Below are 13502 nucleotides of genomic sequence, written 5' to 3'. Positions count from 1 at the left end.
TAGAGGTAATGCAATCTTATATTTTTGTTTATTTTCCATTAGGTTGCTAAATAATTTAACTCCAAAATCTAATTTCTGTTAAAAAAAAAAAGAAAAATGAATGAAATGTTTGTATTGGAGCTATTTAATTTGAAATATGTTGCTGTAATAATCTGACATTGGTGTAAAACACACCTGATTACTTTAAGTGCTCAGAATGTTATGCTCCAGTAAGCGAAGAAACCCTACTTTCAAATTACAAAGAACACTATATTTTATTGGCTTCTCAATTAAATAAGTTACAGAGACGTAAAGATTTGCTTATCTCTTTAAATGGTCCTGTTTTTTTTTAAACTGTTGTAATATTTTAGAAAGCCAGAATGTTACTTTCGTTGTTTAGTTTTGTTATATTTTTAAAATAAATCTTTACTCCACAAACAATTATAACACTCTGAAAATGTTTTAAATCTTACTAGTGCTATAGCTTTTGAGATTAAGGCATATAAGCTTTTGAAATTAAGTTCTGCCATAAACTCTTTTGCATTTTGTTAAATCTGTAGGTCTAACTGCAAATTGACATAACAGAGGATGATGATTCTTGTCACCTTTCTCCACCTGGAAATGTGTGTTTATTTCTCTTTGAAAAGAAGGCATTACGTAAGTTTAACTTATTATTTTCCCAGTTGTAGTGACAGAAAATGTTGGATGACCTTTGTAGGGTTACTTATTGTCTCTGTGAAAATTCCCTCTATCCAAAGTAGAAAAAAATACCTGCTGAGCTAAGGACTATGGTGAAGACAATCCTTGTCAAACATTTTTATACTACTTCTCAGAAGAAGTCAACTGTGATAAATAGAATTTCAGGACAAGTTTTCTAAAATTCACCTTGTGCCAAACTTTTCCAAGTCCATCTACTCTTCATTAGGCTTTTCCATTCCCAGAATTGGTTGTAAGCAAAATATGGCAGTGAACAGTTTAAAATTTTACCTTGCCTTTTTATTCTTTTCTCTTCTTTAGGTCTATAATATATCTATGGATTTTATCTTCTATTTACTCTAGCATACACAGTTTCACCTTTCTGCATAAGGACTGAATGTGCCAAACTCAGTCCCAAGTTAAGTCTTCTTTTGTCACTTAAAAAAAAAATCTTGTTTGCACTCTACCCCAAACCAATTAAATCAGAAACTGTGAAGTTGTAGTTTGGAGAATATTTAGGTTTAAAAGCTCCCAGGTGACTCTAACGTACCAGCTTGGCTAAATATCACTGTCTTAAAGCCAAAACCATGGATTCCTAAGGGTGTAATTCTAAAAAGTTAGCAGGTGAGTAAAAATGATATCTGTAGACTAGAAATCCTTACAGGCCATTTATGAGCCCAGAACTAATGAGAGGACATTGACTTAACAGCCTGAAGGATGACAGCAACTCAACTAAAAATAATTTTATCTTGCTATGAAATTCCTCAGTGACCATGACCTTTATTTTCTTTCCTCTTAGTCACTGGGATTACCTGTAATAATCTATCATACATTGAATGTATTATTATTCTCATTTTATCTGAACACATAATGTCCACCAAGAAGTGACTAACTTCCTAATTTTGTGAAGGTGGGAAGAACTCCAAATTTACTTGATATTATGTCACAGTGAATCTCTGGCTCTAAGAAACATCTACAGTCATTACAATGGCAATAGTTATCTGTTCTCTTTGTGTACTTTAGTTAGCGTTGTAAAACTCTGCTTGCTTGGAGTCAGCTGTATCTCTGTTCAGAATGATTAGGAATATGTCCTCAGAATTTTAAAAATACTGGGATGTTGTTCATGGCCATGGAGACTTTGGGTTCAAAACCATCGTTTTCTAAGCTACTTGCTTTCTGAATGTTGGACTAGGTATTGGAAAATAAATAACTAAAACTGGGAGTTCTTTGTGTTCTTCAAGTAAGAATTTACATACATGGTAAAGATAGAAGCCTTTGGTAGAAAGTTATGTGATATGGATCAATAGGCTCTAGTTTAGTGTCAAACTTGTACCCTGAACCTGATTACAGCAAAGCTGAATTTGTGGCTGTTTAATCAGTGTAGTAAAATGGAAAAAACTGTAGCATCTGCTTTCGTTCAAGCCCATATCTCAACTAAGTTATGGTTTAGAAGACATGTCTTTTAAATGCATTTTAGAGTCATTCATCCTGCCCCACTCTCACTGTAACCTTTGAGAGGAGTGCTGAAAGGTCAAAGTCAAGGATACTGTTGATTAACAGTGTTAGGATTTGTATTATGCTGGAAGAGATTAAAATCTATTTTAAGACTAGTTCAAATAGTTTCTGGTTCATATATAAGGAGCTTGGAAGTTGCCACTCTATCTTAACTAAAAAGCTGAACAAACTAAAAAATCAACACTTCTTGGGTCTGTAGGTGAGGGGAGACACTGGACAAACTATTGTCCCGAAGACTGAACGGTCAGGCAAATACAGGAAGTGGAGCTCCTGATAGTAGAAACTCAGAAGTAGAAACCATGGCAGGAACTAGTGCCAGGGGAGGAAAACCTGAACCGTAACTAACAAATTGCTAGAAGTTCCGGGTAGATAATTCTCAGTGTTAAAAACAGGGGCACCAGTCATGGGCAGGAGCCCCGCAATATGTGATATTTACCTCCAGAAACTTGACCAGGTGCCCACAATACATGGGAGAATAATGCCCTCAGGCTTCTTGCAGGGGGAGGGGCAAAGGAAACATTTTGAGATACTCAGAGCATTCTATTCCTCTTAACAAGATGTGCCCTCAGGAGAAACTAGTTAACTGGAGTCTAACTTGTTGGGGCATTATCAGAGCCCAACAGACTTGGGGGAATAGAAATATCTAACTCTAGCATCCTCTAGCTATCCTGCACCACGTAAGTGGGAAGAAAAAATCTAAGAAAAAATAAACTTGTGAAGTTTATTGTGCAGAGGCATAGGCTCACTAAAAGACAGAGACCTAATAAAAGGACTTAAAAATTCTTTCCCTCACTACCATATTACTAAAGGCCTTTTTGTAGCAGTTCTTTACACAGTACTTCATACCCGGCTATCAAGAACAAAATAAAGGCGTATTAAAAGGCAAAACAAGGGGCACCTGGGTGGCTCAGTTGGTTAAGCGTTTGACTCTTGATTTTGATTCAGGTCATGATTTCACAGTTCACGGTATTGAGCCCCACATGGGGCTCTATGCTGGTGGCATGGAACCTGCATGGGATTCTCTCTCGTTGCCCCTCCCACACACATGTGCTTGTGTGCTAGCTCTCAAATAAACATTCAAAAAAATGAAAGGCAAAACAAACAAATTTTTACTTTTTATTTATCTATTTTTTAAAGATGACAAATTTTTTTATGCTTATTTTTCAGAGAGAGATACAGAGCATGAGCAGGGGAGGGCAGAGAGAGAGAGGGAGACACAGAATCTGAAGCAGGCTCCAGGCTCTGAGCTGTTAGCACAGAGCCCAGTGGCCTGATGTGGGACTTGAACTCATGAACTGTGAGATCATGATCTGAGCCGAAGTCCGATGCTTGACCAACTGAGCCACCGGGGTGCCCCCAAACAAACACAATTTAAAGAAACAGAAGCGTCAGAACTAGACATGGTAGGGATATTGGAGTGAACATATATTTTATCCATTCAGTGGTCCTTTGGTTGTTCTAGAATGTATATTTTTGGAATATTATCTCCCAATTGTTTTGATAAGACCATCGAGGATGTTTCTTACTTGCTATGGGCTTAAAAAGTTTGAATCAAATGTGTTATACTTTTGGGGAGAAACTAGTTTTCTCCTTGATGTGTTATACTACCATTTGCAGATGAAATACTGATAACAAAAGAACAATTGTGGCCTTAGGGACTGGCTTCTTAGGCCTACCTGTTGTAAACTGATGATCTATGATTTCTAGGTGACTGAGTCCACTTTTCAAAGATGGGGCACCCCAAGGTTATTTGGGGCCAAGACCTTTTTAATTGTAAGTATTGTTTCATTTGGATGTTTAACACATGTAATTTATTTGTATCAAAGCACAATTTTATTTCTATGTTTTATGTCCATGGAAACTTACTCAGAGAGGCAGTGTTCTTACTCTGACCCTTGATGAAATTTTGGTAGGCCCACGAGTTTTTGTCCCTCTCTGATAACGGTTTTGTGGTTTTAGTCCTTCTAAGTTACAAATACAGTGTTAATTCATTATGTAAAAATATCACTATAAATAATAATTAATATTTTAAACTTCACTGAAGATTATAACGTCTTTTCCCTCTATAGGAAGATCTAGCATTCGATAGTTTCTCCCTTCTTTAGCTAAGACCTATAGCAGATGAAAATCTTTGATCTAATAAGGGGATGATAATCTACTCAGCTTTTTTTCTGTCCCCCTTCTTGCCTTATTTCTTCTTCTACTGGCTAGCTCCAACAAATGGAAATAAGCAGAGAGAAACGAAAATGGCACAGGACAGAGAAATACCTTACTTGGGAGATGTTTGTTTATGATTTCATAAACTGACTTCAAGCTTTTTGGGCATGGTAGATGTCACAGGTGCTGATTTTTATTTTCTTATAGGTGGTATTCTGTGTGTGTGTCTGTGTGTGTGTTTTCTGAAGATTCCATCACTGAGAATTTGTTTAGCTCTGTGTCATGATATGTATTATACAGTCCTTTCCCCAGTCTACTGCTCTACCTCTAGCCCCTGTTCTCTGGTAATCATACACAAAAAGGCTATTGGTGTTGTCTAAACTTTTCAGGAGGAAAGGTAGGAACTTGCCCTAAAATGACTGCAACATTGCTTTTTCTATTTCTGGTATGGCTTGCCGTCTTAGACATGGCATTCTCTGAATATGAAGGCCAGTCCCAACACAGCTACATTTATTCTGCTGCCACAAGCCATTTTAAAATTCTGAAGCATTTGCTATAATTTCAAACTTTAAAGAATTGACGTTCTAGGATCTGGGAGTAGTCCAATGGAAAAGCCCATTCTAAGGTTTTAGAAAATTTCACACCTTCCACACTTACCCATTTCTCTTGGGGGAGAGGATGGATTTCCATCAATAGGTCTCTTCAAAAATCCACTCTCTCCATACCTTGACCCTATTAGTTATCTCTGATTTGCTTCAGAAACCCAAGAATAGTTGGTATTAATATTTTCTTTGCAGATTTTGTGTATGGTCATCTGTCTTGCAGTCATTTTTATTGATGTGTATCATATTTTTTTGACTTAATTGAAATTGAAGTGAAAAGACTTGTGTTTTAGCATCCTTTTACATGTGTATTTGCCTGGAGTGTCTCCCCTTAATATCTTCCTCAAAAATCAAAGATACTGATAGGTGAAACAAAATTCAGATACAGTATTTGGAATCATTCCATTTCATTATGATAAACGCTCTTCTGATTAATTTGGCCTAGCCTGCCAAATGCAAACTCTTAACTTTCAGATTATTTACTAGAGTAAGGAAAAGCTGTTTGAAATAACTATTATAAAAAGACAAGAAGTCTAGTGGGAAATTTGAGCCCTCATATAGGAACAGTTTTCTATGAATTTAGTCACAAGAATTGCATTTATTCCATATGTTCTCCAGTAGGTTGGATGATTTAGATAAACTTTAGGAATCAAATGGCAATAGAGTGAACTGGGTCACTTCCAATTCATGAATCTGGAAAAATACTTCCCACCTCATCTTTAATTGGCCTTTTGTATCCTAGCATCATAGTTCATATTGAATGGACAGTGTGAGTTAAAGTATTGCTGTGCTATCTGAACATTCACATTAGTGTATCAGACTTTATTAGCTTTGTAGGTACAAAGGCAGGACATGGACATTTGAAGTGTTAATAACTGATTATATTTTATATAGTTAGCTACTTTTAGCCTCTGTAATATGATGAAATAAAGTTTTGTTCCTTTCCTGCAAGGTGTGCAATTTTTTGAGCTATAGATTGTAGCCTACTTTTATCCCTTAAATGTGAATTACTAGCAAAATTTAGACTATAGTTTTATACATTTATGCCTATGTATACTATATTTGCATCCTGGAAAATTACTCTATAAAGAGGTATTTCTATTAAAGATTTTCCAGTTTATTTAGATTCAGTGATTTCCTTTTCTTTTTCAGAAAAATGTAATCTTAATGCAGTGGAAGTAGAATCTGAAGGTTTTAGGGAGTCATTTAAGGGAGTATGTATTTATACATATACTGCGTTTATAAAAAGAGACTCTTAAAGATGATTGGACCACTAGATGGAAGGTTTCTGTGTCCCTAAATGACTATATGAAGCAGATCTTCCCCATTTTTTCCCCAACATGCTGTGAATGGACGTGTGACATGTATATGTCTATTAACTGTGACATGAAAAGGAGAAATAAACTATTAATACATTAAACTACTAGGGAGCCTGGGTGGCTTGGTCATTTAAGCATCTGACCCTTGATTTCAGTTCAGATCATGATCTCACCGATTGTATGTACGAGACCCACATCGGGTCTGCACTGACAGTGTGGAACCTGTTTGGAATTTTCTCGCTCTGTCCCTCCCACACTGGTACACACCTATGTGCTCTCTCTTCCTCTCTAAATAAATAATAAATTTAAAGAAATGTATAAAACTACTGATATTTGGGGGTTTCTAATTTTATTTAGTGAACCTCTCCTTGTTTAAAATCAGTTGCCTCTATGTTTAGAATGATCAGAAGGAATTTTCTTGAAATTGGGAACATATTATTTAATTATAATAAAGCCAATATCACTTACAAGATCTATTTTAAACTAAAAGCTCAGAGTTTTTAAATATATAGGAATATATGAACAGTGTTGCATTATCCATCATATTAATTAATTGAATATCTTTGGAGATAGTACCACCATCTGTTTCCAAAGCAATTCTATTCTAGTGAGCTAAAGGGGCTGAAAAAAACTTGCTGATGACAAAGTACAGAATTTTTACAGTGGGGAAGAATTGCAGTTGTAAATAAAAATAAAATTTGACATATTTAGAGAGAGAGGTAAGTCATGAATTAACACAGTAATGCCAGGAATTGAAACTTAGTGTCATATTAAAGAGAGACTATAAAACAGTGGATCTAATGCCTACATGCTTCAAAAGCATTTGAATATTTGTCAAAAATATAGACTCTTGGGTCTCAAATGAGACATACTCTATCAAAATTTCTATTTTTAAAATGCTTTCATGGGAATCACATTATCTTTATGATGCTTAAATGAAATAACTGTGGGAATTTCTTATAATAGTGCCTGCCATCAAGTAAGCATCCAATAAATGAAATGGATCACCTGGTGTGATTAGAGTTTTTATAAAAGTTGATATTATATATATATATTTTTTTACAAATAGTTTATTGTCAAATTAGTTTCCACATAACACTCAGTGCTCATCCCCATAAGTGTCCTCCTCTATGCCCATCCCCCCCTCCCCCCCACATCCATCAGTCCTCAGTTTTTGTCAGCATTCAAGAGTCTCTCATGGTTTGCCTCTCTCCCTTTCCCCCACCATTTCCCCCCTTCTTCTCCCCCTTGTTCCTCCATCAAGTTCCTCCTAATCCTCCTATACGTGCAAACATATGATATTTGTCCTTCTCTGCCTGACTTGTTTCGTGGAGGTTCCTCAGGAAAAGTTGATATTATATTTTAAAAATAGCTGCTTGGCCTAATTGAGGATTAAAATACCTGAAAAATGATGATCTTATTTATCCTTGGATAAGGTTGCAATGGGCAAAAGAATAACAAAGTTCACCTCTGCTTTTTCATTTCTATGCAGAGCTTAAGTTGATGATAGACCGAGTGGCCTAATATTAATCAGTATAAGTAATACAAGAACAACAGGTTTTGTTAATAAGTTAAATTTTGGTTTTAGTTAAAAGTTGAGTGGTTAATGAGGCATCTCTCTGGAGATAATTGAAGTTATTAGTCTGGAGCTCATAGCTAGATAGGCAGGCAGATTGTGTGCCAAATACAGAGAAGTGACTATAGGCATTTGGTACTTGAAACAGCCAGAGAGAATTTGTAAGATTGTGAAGTTGGGAAACAGAGTCTAAGATTAAGCATTGGGAGACACCTACTTTAGGGTGAAGGTAAAGGAGACAGAATTAGATTAAATGACTGATAAGAGCCTAGTCTGAGACTAAAGAAGGGAAAAATTAGAATGGAGTGTCCTGGAATCCAAGAAAGTAGGTTTCAAAAGAAAAATTGGCCAGTAGTAAGAGATTTTACAGATATTGAGCATGAGACTACTGATCTTTTCATGCTAGCTGAAAAGTTCTCTCCATGGAATTGTACAGTCCCTTTCCTGTGCATAAGACCATGACTTAATTTATCTGGCATTTCCTGTGCCTAGCACAATATCTTGTATTATTTAATTCCTTCAAGACTCATTGAGGCTCTATTGAGGACCAAAAACGGTAACTCTTTGGGAAGCTAGGATGACTTATAGTATTTGTTTTCATAAGGTGTTTCCCAAGTCTCTATATCTTGGCAGACTAACATTTAAACTCTTTCTCCTGCAGATCTTTAATACTTGGTTTTAAGGTTTGCTTTGGCATGCCAAAAGAGGCTCTACTTTTACTTTATTTATTTATTTATTTATTTATTTATTTATTTGCTCTACTTTTACTTTTAACACATAGCAGATACTCTCTGACTTTAGTCTTTCCCTGTATATGTGCAACCCAGTCCTCAACCAAGGAACCCCTATGTGGGAGCCCCACATGGAATTCTGTGTCCCATTCTATGAATAGGTCCCTCCTCCTAGGTGTTCTGCCTCACAAATTCCAGCCACTCCCCAAGTGCCATGAACTCTGATCTTTGCTTTCTTAGCTCAGTGGAATAGTTGTACTCAGCTTGGTCTCCAGCTCATTGTGTTGTGATTGGGAAATTGTCTCTGAAAAACACAGAGAGAGGGCAATTCTGGGTTTATGTCATGAGTATCTCATCTCTCAGAAATCATTGGATTTCACTGATCATTGTCCAGTGCCTGAAAAGAGTTGTTGTATGTATTTTTCTAATTTTATGGTAGTTTATAGGGAAAGGGCTAGTTTTGTTTTATTCCATCAGAGCCAGAAGCAAAAAATGCCTCTGTTCATTCAGTCTTGAAATCTCAAAATCTTCTTTGATTCCTTTCTCATCTTCAAGCTCTCACCCAAAATTAAATCCTCTCCTTCTTTCTGAATGTTGTTTATGTCTATTCAACCATTGCTGCAATCATTGCCACCATCCTGAGATCGTCATTTCCCAAAGCCTAAATAAACGCAGTGCCTTTCTAACCAGTCTCTCACAGCTGACACATGATACTTTAATCTTATTTTTTAACAAAAATCCTTTAATTACTCAATATGTTTTAATTAACCAGAAAAGTCAGTTCTTTCTCAATTTATCTTTAAATGATCTCATAGCTTATCTCCTAATGATATCTTGACTTTGCTTATATTGTTTAATTTTCATAGAATGCTTTGATTCTTCAAACATAGTTGTTCAATATTAAGTGCCTAATATGGGTCAGACATCATTTTAGATTATAGCATTACAGTAATGAACAAGATAAAACAGGGTCCATCAAAATGGACCTACAGAACATTAATGTAGTAGGTGAGATAGACATTGAAGAAATATTCACATAAATATTAATTATGCTTGAGTTAGGAGCTGCAGCACAGAAGTACACTATATCTTAAGTGTATTGACCATGCATCTCTATCGTAGACCTTAGACTGCATTTCTCTGGGAAATTAGAGATACCTAATTTGGTATAGGTATCTCTGGGAAATTTGAATACCTAAGTAGTGGTAGAAGTTAGCTGGATGAAATATTGGTGGAAGACAGCTTTCTGGCAGATAGAGCAGCATGAAAGAAGACTCAAAGGAAGGAAGGAACATGGCCTCGGAGGAGCTGAAAGGAGCATGTGAATAGAGAGTATACTGACCAGTCAGTGGTGAGTAATGGAATTGGTAAATTACCATAGAATCAGATGATGCAGTCACTGTAGGTGACAATGACACTTCTGGATTTTATCCTAAGAACAAGGAGAAACCTGCAGGTGACCTCATAATGGTCACCAAACTTGCCAGCAGGCATCAGAACTGTTAGATATTCCCTCTTCCCACTCTTCAAGCAGTTACTTTCAGAGGTGGCATGTTGCAATAGACAGATCTGCCATTTGGAAGCAGGTAACTCAGTCCATTGAGCACAGTAGCAGCTGTCATTTTGGCAGTATGTAGCCTACCACTGTAGTCCGGACCCACCAGGGCATTAATCTGTTCTTCATCTGTACCACTCCTCACTATTTGAAAGCTCAGCCTTTGTTTACTGTATGGTTCTTTACACTATATAATATTTTAGTATTCTTCATAAAAAATGTAGTTTGTATTGGGACTGTCATTTCCATGAGGATAGAGTGAGAATTTGCCTCTATGAAATTTCATTTTTCAGTTTATTTATTTTGAAGATTTTAATCCCAGTGTGGTTTACGTACAGTGTTATATTCATTTCAGGTGTATAGTATTGTGATTCAACAGTTCTATACATTACTCAGTGCTCATCAAGACAAGTGTAGTCTTAATCTCTTTCACCTATTTCACCCATCCTCCCACCCACTTTTCCTCTGATTATCATCAGTTTGTTTTCTATAGGTTAAGTATCTGTTGGTTTGTCTCCTTTTTTGTTTGTTTTATTTCTTAAATTCCACATCTGAGTGAAATCATACGGTATTTGTCTTTCTCTGACTGACTTATTTTGTTTAGCATACTACTTTCTAGCTCCATCCATATTGTTGCAAATGGCAAGATTTCATGCTTTTTATGGCTAAAACTAACTAAATACACACACACACACACACACACACACACATACATACACCATCTCTTCTGTATCCATTTACCTCTTAAGGGTCACTTGGGTTGCTTCCACAGTTTGGCTATTATGAAAATATTGCAGTAAATACAAGGGTGCATATATCTTTTTGAATTCGTGTTTTTGTATTCTTTGGGTAAACACCAAAAAGTGGAATTACTAGGTCATATGGTAATTCTGTTTTTAATCCTCTCTTAAGTCAAATGAGTATCTTCATGATCATTACTGTAAATTCTCTATCTCCATTTCATTTAGCTGTCTTACTGTGATTTTTTCCTATTCTTTCATCTAGAACATATTCCTCTGTGTCCTCATTTTGTGTGCCTCTCTGTATGTGTTTCTCTGTCTTAGGAAGTTCGGCTATATCTTCTGCTCTTGAAAGTAGTGACCTTATGAAGAAGAGATCTTGTAATGTCCTGCAGGGCAATGACCCCTATTTAACAGAAACTGGCACTTCATGTATGTCTCTTACATGTGTGCCTTACTGTTGTGGCTGAACTGTGTTTGCCTTCACTGCAGAGTCATCTGCAATGGCTCTGTTGTGGGCAAGGGCTGTTCCCTGTGTTTTTAGTAGGCAAGTCTGGGGCTGCCTTGAGTTTGAGCTGAGTCAGACCAGGTGTTTGCCAGACACAGGGTAGCACTAAACTGCAAGGTGCTTTCCCTCTTTGTCCCTTGGGAAACGTTTGTTGGTAGGCAGGGCCTGCAGTCAGACCAGATGTCTGCCCCCAACCCATTGCTGGGGTCTCATCTGGACCCATGTGTGTGGTTATCCTCCCCTCTCCCCAGTGCAGGAATCACTTTGCAGTTGTGCTGCCCCTGTCAGGGCTGGTTGCATGCTGCCAGGCTTGTGACACTGCTTTGGATGGGCTCCCACCAAGGACCTATTGGATACGGTTCCTCAGGAAAATGCAGGGGCAGGGTGTGTGGTGTTAGCAAGGTCTTTGCTGGTCTGCTGCAGAAGGGGACCTGCAGCTGCCTGGGAAAAATTCTGCTGAAGCCTGTGGGGCTGAGTGGCATGTCCATCCCCAGAAGAACACAGGGGCAGAGTGTAAGCTGTTAACGAGCTAGGTGCAGATAGTTTCTATTGCACTGGGAGGTGGGGAAGAGAAATGGTGCCTGTTAGCATTTTTGTTCTTGGAGAATTCTCACTGGTCCTTGCTCCTCTAGCACTAACCCTGAGATTAGTAAATAAATCTTCATGTTTTTCAAATTGCTACTTGTACCTTGTATCTCATTGGGGTTGTTTGTTGTGCTGTCTCTTTAAGGGTGGGCACCCTGCCCTCCAGACTCTCTCAGAGCTGAGACTACTGATTTTTAAAATTCCAGGGAGTAAGCCCCACTGAATTTTGGGCCCCTCTTGTTTTCAAAGCCAATGTTACGAGGATTCATCTTCCCCATGTGAGTCCCTCATGTCTGGGGTGCTTGGCTTGGACATCTCCTCCTGTCCCCTCTTCTTGCCCACTGTGACCCTCCTTCCTGCAGAGATAGTCCCAAGGGTCTCAGTCCCTGACTGAATCTCTGCCCTTCCTATCCTCTTCAATGTGGCCTCCTCTCTACCTTTAGTTGTGGAGAGTCTGTTCCACCAGGCTTCAGTTTGTTTTCTGGGTTATTTACACTGATGTGGTGGCTATCTAGTTGTATCTATGGGACAAGGTGAGCTTAGGGTCCTCCTCATCTGTCATCTTCCCCAGAAGTTAATCCTCTACAACATTTTATTTACTTAAAGACTAGGTAGGGCTTGCTGGACTACAGGAGCCCTAATGGTACAACAAAACTTGAAAGGGTATATAAATTCTGCTCATATTGCTCTTGCCCTTATGCTTGACATCACACCAGCATTTGTGGAGTTGAACATGTAACATTGCAGGAGTATAGAACTGTGTTAATCTTCCTTTTAATTCTCACCTACCTGTAATAAGAGTTATTACAAACTCATTCACTCCCTGGCCCACAATGCTGTTAGTTATTTTAAGAAGAGAGGTAACATGAGAATCACATTTTATTAAGATCTCTTTTACTTAATGTTGGGGAATTTTTTGAAGGGATAGAAGGTAAGAATGGAAGACAGAAGGTTAGTTAGGATGTTTGAATCCAGATCATTTGGGCACCCTCTACTTAGACTCTACCAAATTTCTAGACTCCCAGAAGGAAAGTAGATGTTCAGTATAAACCACATTGTTTTTACAGAGTTAAGGCACAGTGAGTGACTTATCTACTCTAAAAATGTTGGAAAAATTTCATCTTTATACTTAAGTTTTCAAATGCTACCCAAGGGCCAACCTTGCAAATTGGTCTTCCTAAGGAAATTTTAACTTTTCTGCATTGTGACAAAGATAGAACTTGTAGATCATCCTTTGTTTTCCAGTTGATTGTACCATCATACTTTCTGAGTATATTCTGAATCCAACTATCGTTTTTTTAGGTGTAGCTGTCATTTGATTTATACATGATGCCATAGGCTCCTGACTTTTATATTTTGAGTTGTCCTATTTATTTGCTTGTTTACAAATGGCACACTTGTTGCAGTGCTACCTGTTTGAGCAAGCATGGGTGTTGTGGAATTCTATCTCCTGCTTCCTTCTTTCCTCTAATCTCTTCTCTAGTCACTACATATTGATCTCATGTCATAACTATGTTACCCTGAAGGTTAATGGGAAAA

At 37.5% G+C, this 13502-nt stretch overlaps 1 long non-coding RNA gene across 3 annotated transcripts in view; it reads left to right on the top strand.

The window, feature by feature from the left end:
• The first annotated feature begins 10103 nt into the window (after nucleotides 1–10103).
• LOC144229231 (uncharacterized) overlaps nucleotides 10104–13502 on the top strand; it is a 294216-nt gene continuing 290817 nt past the window's right edge. For all 3 annotated transcript variants that reach the window (XR_013334415.1, XR_013334413.1, XR_013334414.1), the window contains exon 1: nucleotides 10104–10161. This is a non-coding gene — a long non-coding RNA (uncharacterized LOC144229231). The remainder of the gene's footprint in view (nucleotides 10162–13502) is intronic.

Source organism: Crocuta crocuta, unplaced genomic scaffold (assembly GCF_008692635.1).
Source record: "Crocuta crocuta isolate KB4526 unplaced genomic scaffold, BGI_CrCroc_1.0 scaffold163, whole genome shotgun sequence".
Taxonomy (NCBI): Eukaryota; Metazoa; Chordata; class Mammalia; order Carnivora; family Hyaenidae; genus Crocuta; species Crocuta crocuta.
Note: the sequence above shows the minus strand (reverse complement) of the source record. Positions and strands in the feature narration are given on the sequence as shown.